Source organism: Danio rerio, chromosome 20 (assembly GCF_049306965.1).
Source record: "Danio rerio strain Tuebingen ecotype United States chromosome 20, GRCz12tu, whole genome shotgun sequence".
NCBI lineage: Eukaryota > Metazoa > Chordata > Actinopteri > Cypriniformes > Danionidae > Danio > Danio rerio.
Genome location: NC_133195.1, coordinates 51,276,590 through 51,286,663, shown reverse-complemented (window position 1 = coordinate 51,286,663; position 10,074 = coordinate 51,276,590).

Sequence of the window (10,074 nt, the reverse complement as noted above, 5' to 3'; positions counted from 1 at the left end):
ACCGGCCACTTTATTAGGTACACCTGTCCAACTGTTTGTTAACGCCAATCTCTAATCAGCCAATCAAATGGGAGCAACTCAATGCATTTAGGCATGTAGACATGGCCAAGTCGATCTGCTGCAGTTCAAACCGAGCATCAGAATGGGGAAGAAAGGTGATTTAAGAGACTTTGAACGTGGCATGGTTGTTGGTGCCAGACGGGCTGGCCTGAGTATTTCAGAAACTGCAAATCTAATGGGATTTTCACGCACAACCATCTCTAGGGTTTACAGAGAATGGTCTGATAAAGAGAAAATATCTAGGCAGTGAGCGGCAGTTCTGTGGGCGCAAATGCCTTGTTGATACCAGAGGAGAATGACCAGACTGTTTGCAGCTGAAAGGCAACAGTAACTCAAATAAGCCCTCGATACAACTGAGGTCTGCAGAAGAGCATCTCTGAACACACAACACATCCAACCTTGAGGCAGATGGGCTACAGCAGCAGAAGACCACACCGGGTGCCGCTCCTGTCAGCTAATAACAGGAAACTGAGGCTACAATTCACACAGGCTCACCAAAATTGGACAATAGAAGATTGGAAAAACGTTGTCTGGTCTGATGAGTCTCCATTTCTGCTGCGACATTCAGATGGTCGGGTCAGAAATTGGCATCAGTAACGTGAAAGCATGGATCCATCCTGCCTTGTATCAATGGTTCAGGCTGGTGTTGGTGGTGTAATGGTGTGGGGGATATTTTCTTGGCACACTTTGGGCCCATTAGCACCAACTGAGCATTGTGTCAACGTCACAGCCTACCTGAGTATTGTTGCTTACCAAGTCCATCCCTTTATGATCACAGTATACTAGTAAGGTGTATCTAATAAAGTGGCTGGTGAGTGTATACGTTTAATATTATAATGTGCATACACACATGTATTATTATTCTAAAAATTATTATATTGTCTCTCTTTTTTGTATGTAAATTTTTTTTAAATCATTTTAGCGTGCACGCACACACAAACACACACACACACACACACACACACACACACACGCACACACTCAGAGAGAGAGAGAGAGAGTTAGGAAAAAAGGATAAAAGACAACCTGTTCATTTACTTTTTTTCCTGGAGTAAAAAAATTATTTATTCTGTAAACTATTGATGGCATTTATTTCAATTATAAAATGTAAGTGCTGTCTTTTACAGCTTTTCTGCCATAAAACACACACAAAAAATGCCATTTATATTAGTTTCAGCGATTTTTAGACAACACTATATCAATGGTTTAGAGAATGTTAACAACAGAAAAGTTAACATTGATATTAAATGGAATTACAATGATTTTCAATCACCACAAATGAAAATATTGGTTATATTCAGGAAAAAATGCTCTAAATGACAGTATTTCTGTAAGAAACTTGGACAAAAAAAAAACTTCAGAGATAGATCGATAGACAGACAGACACATAGATAGACAGACAGACAGACAGACAGAAAGATAGATAGATAGACAGACAGACAGACAGAAAGATAGATAGATAGACAGACAGACAGACAGACAAAGATAGATAGATAGATAGATAGATAGACAGACAGACAGACAGACAGACAGATAAATAGACAGACAGACAGATAGATAAATAGACATAGATTGACCGATCTGTAAATAAATAGACAGACAGACAGATAGATATACAGACAGATAGATAAACAGACAGATGTTATGTTGACAGTTTACTCAGCACATGCCTAATAAATCGAATAAATACTGAACATTTCCCCTCTATCTGAATTCATAAACTACAATAATACACATTTCCCGTTTCTTCAAGAAAAACACGGTATTACCATGGTATCCCTATAATTTCAGAACCCAGTTGCATCATGCACACCAAAGCTCGTCAATAACAGCACTCAACACGTCACCACCGAAAACTACCACGGTTTTACCTCATTTCAGAACACGTACCATGGTATTTTAGACATGCCGCACTGTAGTAATACCGTGTTTTTAAGTGTATCACGGATTTTGATAAATGTACATGGTTCTATGTGAAGCTCGGTATAGTGAAATGTGAGTATATAATGTTTCAAGGTAAAATAGTGATGAATGAGGTGCAGTCTGTCACTCACGCGCCGCGCGTTCCGTCAGCAGCACGAGCGCGGATGCGGCGAGCAGCAGCGCGCGCCAGCAGCTCGAACATGCGCCGCATCTTCTCCGATCCGTTACCGGCATCTCACCAACCGGGACGCGGCGATCCGCAACGCATCTCTCCGTTTGTTGTTATTGTTGTCAGCGGCGGATCCGGTTTCTCCGTCGTCCTGTCAAAATATGTGACGTCACGCTTCGGGATTTTTAAAGAGACAGTAACGCCGCTGCGATCATAACATCATTTGTTGCTGTACTAATGAATTCATTTGTTTAATTTCATTTTATTATATTTTTGTTATTTTATTATATTCTGTGTAGGCCAACCAAGGTGTGTGTATGTGTGTCAGAGAGAGAGAGGTGTTACTGTTACCCGGATGTTTACAAACAGATGCTGTTTTGTAGGACAACAGAGAAAAGTGATACCTTCTGGACACACACACACACACACACACACACACACACACACACACACACACACACACCTAATGTAAAAAAAAAAGCCACACATGTATTAATAATTGATTATTCTCTATTTAATGATTGTTTAACAGTGTCATGAAACACTGTAATTGAATGTCAAAAACACAATGACAGCACAAATAGAAAATATAACATAAAATGTAATAAAAGACTCTTTAGGCAGCAAAAGTGTATTTATAAATTGCATAATATTAATTAGCATATAAAACACGTGCCAGCTTTCCCTTTCTTTATAAAAAAGTTTCACTAAAAAAAACACATTTGAATCTTAAAATCCAGCTTCATCGCAGTCGACACTTGCCTGAAAGTCACACATATGTTAACTTAATATATTATTAGATATTACTAAACTCTGAGGGCACTGGAGTTTTAATTAAACATTTTTCACTGAAGAAAGGGAATTGCATATTAGAAATAGCAATTTTGGGGGCGGCACGGTGGCGCAGTGGGTAGCACAATCGCCTCACAGCAAGAAAGTCAAGCCCTGGCTGGGTCAGTTAGCATTTCTGTGTGGAGTTTGCATGTTCTTCCTATGTTCGTGTGGGTTTCCTTCGGGTGGTCCGGTTTTCCCAAGTCCAAAAACATGCGCTTTAGATGAATTGGCTATGCTGAATCATCTGTATGTTTGTGAATGAGTGTGTATGGGTGTTTCCCAGTGATGGGTTGCAGCTGGAAGGGCATCTGCTGCGTAAAACATATACTGGATAAGTTGGTGGTTCATTCCACTGTGGCGACCACAGATTAATAAGGGACTAAGTTGTAAAGAAAATGAATGAATGACTGAATAAAGTTGTGATTTTGAATTCTGCATTACACCTTCACATTGTACAAAAAGAAGAAAAACGTCTGTAAATTTAAGGTAAAGTGTACTGGTAGTTTTCTGCAGAACATGAATCTTTTTTTCTAAACACTGTACATAGCACAATGTCTTTGTCATTTGTCCATAACTATAATCAAGAAAATTTAGAAATCAAGATTTAGTACTTTAAATAAAACTGATTTACAAATATAATTAATGATATAATATTTGCAGAGACATAATTGGGGAAACCTGCAGCGGGCTGGTTATAGAGACCAAAACATAGACAGACATTCCGATACGGTACAGCTCTCTGCAATTCTCACATGGTTGCCCACTGAACCTAGGTCAGTTCCTGGATGGGAGACCACATGGGAAAGCTAGGTTGCTGCTGGAAGTGATGTTAGTGAGACCAGCAGGGGGCGCTCAACCTGCAGTCTGTGTGGGCCCCTAACGCCCCAGTATAGTGAAGGGGACTCTATACTGCTCAATGACATTTAACTGAGGTCCTAATTCTCTATGGTTGTAAAAAATCCTTCAAAACAAACAAAAAAAAGAGAGTAGGGGTTTTGGCCTGGCATCCAAGCCACATTTACCCAAATGGCCTCCTAACCGTTCTCATATCATAATTGGCTTCATCACTCTGTCTCCTCTCCACCAATCAGCTGGTGTGTGGTGTGTGGTCTGCTTCAATATGGCTGCTGTTGTGTCATCCAGGTGGATGCTGCACACTGGTGGTGGATGAGGAGATTCCCCCAAAAATGTATGAAGCGCTTTAAGTGTCCAGAAAAGGGCTATATAATTGTAAGGAATTATTATTATTATTATTATTATTATTATTATCATTATCATTATTATTATTATTATTATTATTATCATTATTATTATTATTATTATTATTATTATCATTATCATTATTATTATTATTATTATTATCATTATTATTATTATTATTATTAAGTATGTTCACTTAGCATGTTTCCTAAAGATCTGCAAACATATTGTGGCACTTTTATGTTTTTGGAGTGTAAAAACGTACATGCAGCACCTTTAAATGTTTGCTTTTTTAAATAATAAACCAGCCAAAGACTACAAACATCTTCGCTAGCTGGCCTCCATTACCTCACTTTACTGACCTCAGAGGGTGCTCTAGTGACAGATAGAGGCCATGGTCTTTAGCCTTCTTGTTAAAGCAACCAACTCCCATACAAAAAGTTGTGGGTTTGATCCCAGCTCAGACCGTGTTGAGTGCAGTAAGACCGGTGAGTTCCACAAGTATGTTCACATAGCATGTTACTTTAATAGCAGCATTTTTATGCTTTTTGAAAGTCAAAAACGTACATACAGCACTTTTAAATGTTTGCTCATTTAATACTAAACCAGCCAAAAATAACAAACATCTTACAAACATCCCTCAATTAACTGACTAGCTTCATGTTTACCAGAAACCTTAGGAATCAGAGAGCAGGACGTGTAACCAAGTGTAACCCACCGGGCCTACAGCACACATCCCGTTCTCAACTGGGATCTAACCAGCAATTCTTTGCATGGGATTTGGTTGCTCTAACAAGCAGGCTAAAGACCAAGGCGTCTGTCTGTAGAGCTCAATTTTGAGGTCAGAGGAGTATAGCATTTTGCTAGCTAGCCTGCATTACACTCAGCCCCCTAAACCTCACTTCCATCCTGGACTTTAAAAGGTGCTCGAGCGTCAGTTACTAGAGGCCATAGTTTTTCGCCTCCTTGTTAGAGCAACTGACTTGTATGCAAAGAATTGCTGGCTTGATCCCAGCTCAGACCGGGTTGGGTGCAGTAAGACCAGTGGGTTCACACGTGGGGGCTCATCCGGGAAGGGAGTGAGGTTTAGGAGGGTGAATGTAACGAAAGACAGCTAGCAAAGTGCTATGCAGGTAAACCTCACTTCTCTGACCTTAGAAGGTGCTCTCTGGTGACAGATGCTAGAGGCCATGGTCTTTAGCCTTCTTGTTAGAGCAACCGACTCCCATACAAAGAGTTGCCAGTTTGATCCCAGCTCAGGCCGCGATGGGTGCAGTAGGACCGGTGTAATGTAATGTGTGTATTTATATAGCTCATTTATTGTGTATGGCCATACACCCAAAGTGCTTCACAATCAAGAGGGGGGTCTCTCCACACCACAAGTGTGCAGAATCCACTTAGATGATGCAACGACAGCCACAGGACAACGGCGCCAGTGTGCTCACCACACACCAGCTATTGGTAGAGTGGAGACAAGGTGTGTTACACAAGTATGTTCATATAGCATGGCCTGTGCACACAGAGACATTTTTTGCTCACGTTTTCCATCGACGTTTAACGCCTCGTGAATAAATAAAGGGCGTCAATGTGATCGTGCACAACAATGTTTAAAACACCAGGCTGTAAGCTTAAAAAATATGACATACTTTTCCTTCTATGCTAATGAAGGACTACTGAGACATTCCAAGCATGAGATGGGTCCTCCTGGTGAGGCAGAGTTCCTCACAGCTCTGATACACATCTCTGCCATTTGCTTACAGTAACCATGTGCTCTTCACCATACACAATTCATCTGCTTGTGCTCTTCCTTCAGATAACTGTCATGTTTGGTGTCATTTGACAGTTTATGACTTCAGTGTTGTAGTGATGAAATAAACAGAGACATTGATTAATTGTATTTCAATCTACAACATATTTACTATTGTTTAGTCATGGCCTGAGGAGAGTATGTTATTGTACTTCTCCCCCACTTCATCTCTTCAACTTTGCTCTCATGTCCAGCTGGTTTTGGGGGTTGGTTTTCACTCATGTTTGACAATGCTTTGCTCAGGGTATAATAGGGAAAGGTAACTGTTGATCTGGCTTTTACTCTGCTTCTCCCGCACACCAGTGCGTAGCCTCATATGCTAACAAAGGCAGTTTCATTAGCTCCTTTCACACATACAGACCTTTCCGGAAAATTGCCGGCAATTTTCCGGAAAGGTTGTATGTGTGAACAGGTCCTTTTTGAAAACACCGGTAAATTCGTTCTGGCTATTTTCCGGAAAGAGAAGTTGTAACATTACCGGCAATTTGCCGGAATGCTTCGCTGTGTGAATGCAGATGGAAGATTACCGTAATAAGCGCGTGCACGTCTAGAATGTGCTGACGAGACGTCTGCTTTAGCCAATCACAACAGTCAGACGCATTTACGTCCGCGCGGTTTGTGAGAATAAAAGCCTTTGAATATTTTTCCAGACACATTTAGCTGCTAGAAGTTAGTCAGATCACGTTTATATGTTCACCTTAATGCCAACTGTGTAAATAATCATCGATGAGATGCTTATGATAAGCCGTTGTTTGTTTACCTTCAAGCTTTGCGTGTGCCTGTGAAACAGCCTGTGAGCGCCTGCACACGCACACATTATGAACATCTCGACATGCGAAAGTGATCCTGCGAAAGTTGTTCACAATATTGATCATCCACAGAGTTTGTAATTTAGTCAAATGTTTACAAATACAAGCGCAGCCGTTTAAAGCTCATTTGTGGTGAATGATGTCAGAATTTACCGCTATTTTGGAATGGATGTGTGAATGCTCTTTTCTGGAAAATTTCCGTAACGTCCTCGCCTGTGTGAACAGCACTTTTTTGAAAATACCGGTAAAGTCGTTCCGGAAATTTTCCAGATATTTACCGGTATCACTGTATTAAAGGGGCTACTGTCTGTTGCTTAGCAGTGCATATGTTACAGCTAATTTCTTTATACAGTATGTTAGTTTGTTTCATTCTACTGTCTGTATATTTAAACATGTAACTTAATAAACAACTTTGCCTGCTTTAAGACGTAGAGATTCTTTCTCTTTATCAATGATGTTAACAACTTTAATGGAGTCAGATTAATTACAATGGAGTCAGATAAATAATGAATTTAAACACGCCATCCTTCAACTGCTTTCTGTTTCCGATTATTGGTTCAGAATCGCAGTGTCTGCTTCAAGCCTTACAAGGCGTAAAAGCGTCATTTTTAAAACATTGCCTCATGCTCATTTTTTTTGTTTTGACAAGCCGCGTCAAAACCTTCTCCACCAATCAGATTGGCACTTTTGTTCAGGTGCACGGAGCTGCTGAAGTTACAGTAAACAGCACTTTGAGGCGCTCAAACGTAAAATTGTCAATGCGAGCACACATTGAAGATGCCCGTGGAGCTGCTTATTGCACTGGTGAACAATAATCATTTCGTCTGCACTAGAGCTGGAGCTGCAGCTTGAACCATCCATAACAACAAGCGTGTCAACTTCGTCTACTCTTCTGTGTAACAAGCGGGTGTCAGAAGCTTAAAGGGTCACGAAACACCAAAACACATTTTTTGAGCTGTTGACAGTCGTATATGTGTCCCACACTGCTAAAAACACTATTAAGACACCTATATTTCACTAAAAAGTGTAAATTGGTTGTTTTTGCGTTATTTCAAGCAAATTCGTACTTCCGGTTTGAAACTAATTTTTGAAGCTGCGTCACGGTCATGACATAATAGCATGTATTCCAGCGTGCAGACTGGGCGTCTGTGCCAGAGTGAGTCTTATTTCGTCTTACAGTGTGTTGCATTAATGCATGAGTAAGGCTTGGTTCAAACCAATCAGCGCGCTCTATTGTGCAACTTCATTAATATTCAATACTGTCAGAGTGTAGACGGCAGAGACGCCACGTTGTGTTTTCAAAACAAGCGTGAAGTGTTGCTTTTATAGTTTGCTGCAGTTAAGTTTTGTTTTCATTTTCTCTCTGTGAGAGCTCAGACTCACGTGTGGATTAACAGTGTACGCGACGCTCGACAACAATAACTTACGTGTCTAAGGAGGATTATTGTTTACCTGCGAGCTGTTCTCATCTGCAAACGCTGAGATCCAGATTCGCTTGTAGTCTCCTATAAATAAAGACGTGGCTCTAGTTGCTGGTGATTGTCCTGTCTCTACAGATTTGGTAAGTGAGCGACCAGCGCTCTTTGTTTATTCAGTTCGTATTTTATTCGTATCAAACAAACTATTGCACCGAGTGCAATATTAAGCACTAACAGTTACAACCAAACTATAACCTCGTGTTGGATTTTGTGACCGGAATAACACACGCGGCTTTCTGACGCTACCTGCCGTGTGTATCTAAGGCCCCGTTTACACTAGTGCGTTTTAGTTTTAAACAGCGTTTTAGAATGAAAACGATCCGCGTCCACACTAGCGTTTCACCCAGCGTTTCTGAACTGCTCTCCGTCCAAACCAAAACGCTGAAAACGCACATCACGTGACCACACTCACACTCTCGGGCAAGCACTGCAGCCCATATACCCAGATGAGAGCTCTGCTAGTCGGACTTCTCATTAAGCATCTCCCGCTGGATCTAATCTCACTATATTTATTAAACGGGATATTTCATTTATCTTGTTGTCTTTATCTAACGACATATTCCCTGACTTTGGGCATTGGAATCTATTACTTGTTCTCAGGTAACGTGTTTTGGCTGAGCGCAAAACCACATAGCCTATTCTGTACATTGACTGATCGCTTGCCTTTATTTCCTATAATGTATAAACTTATTGTATGTTATACTTTTATAATGGCCATTATCGATTATTAAAACTGATATTCAGCAAAAGAGAGGGTGTATTTTGTATTTTCACTGAAATTGAAAGGAGGCCGTTGTTATCGGCTCCGTTTTGTTATAAATATCCACACAGTGAAGATGACGCTCATATATGCAGTACGACGCCTAAACATGTCTGCTGTCTAAGTTGCTAATATTAAAATGAAAATAGGCAGTTCCTTAAATCATGTTTACATTTTATTGTTGAGAAAGTGAAACAACGAAGCCAGGGTGATGTGAATGAAGTTATAAAGTACACTGTTCACTTTGAAGATTTACCCGTGTCCTCGGTATAGTCTGCTTTTCCATATCAAACTGAGAAGAAGAGACTGCAGCCTTGATCAAACTTGCGAATTCTGAACTTACACGGAGAGAATGCAGGACTGAACTGTGCGTGTTAGGCTACTTAATATTCAGGAAAAGCCCCAATCAGAGAGGCGAACGTCTGCAGCCCCGCCTCCGTTTTCAGATGTCTCCGTTTTCCATCATCCACACTGAGACGGAGCAGCAGCGTTTCAGAATGAAAACGGCCTCTCCAGCGTTTTCGAAACGCTCCGTTTTCGGCGCTCGAGAACTCCGGCGTAGTGTGGACGGTTGGCGTAACCATAGCAAAACTTATGCGTTTTCAAACTAAAACTCATTAGTGTAAACGGGGCCTAAGTTTCCGGGACATGCTGAGTTTTTTTTTTTCTCTCATTCGCCGTGCGGTATCAAACATTGCTAAAAAATACACGCTTAGAGCAGCGCCTCGAATCAAATATCACGTTTGTCGGGAGGGACATAAATGAATTCCCTGAATGAAAGAGCCAAACTGCAGTTAAAGTCCACCATTTAATAATTTGGCAAAAATTCGACTACTGATGTCCATGTAAACACAGTCACATTGTCCGCTGTGGGTGTGTGTTTTGACGCTGAAATTCAGCACGCCCAAATAGACACTCCCATACCAAGCCTCTTTTCTGCCTCCGACACTCCCCCCTAAACAGAGCTGGACACGCCCACTTTTCTGACTTTTTCCAAAGTAGAGGTGTGAAAACACACTGCTGAAACGAGGGGG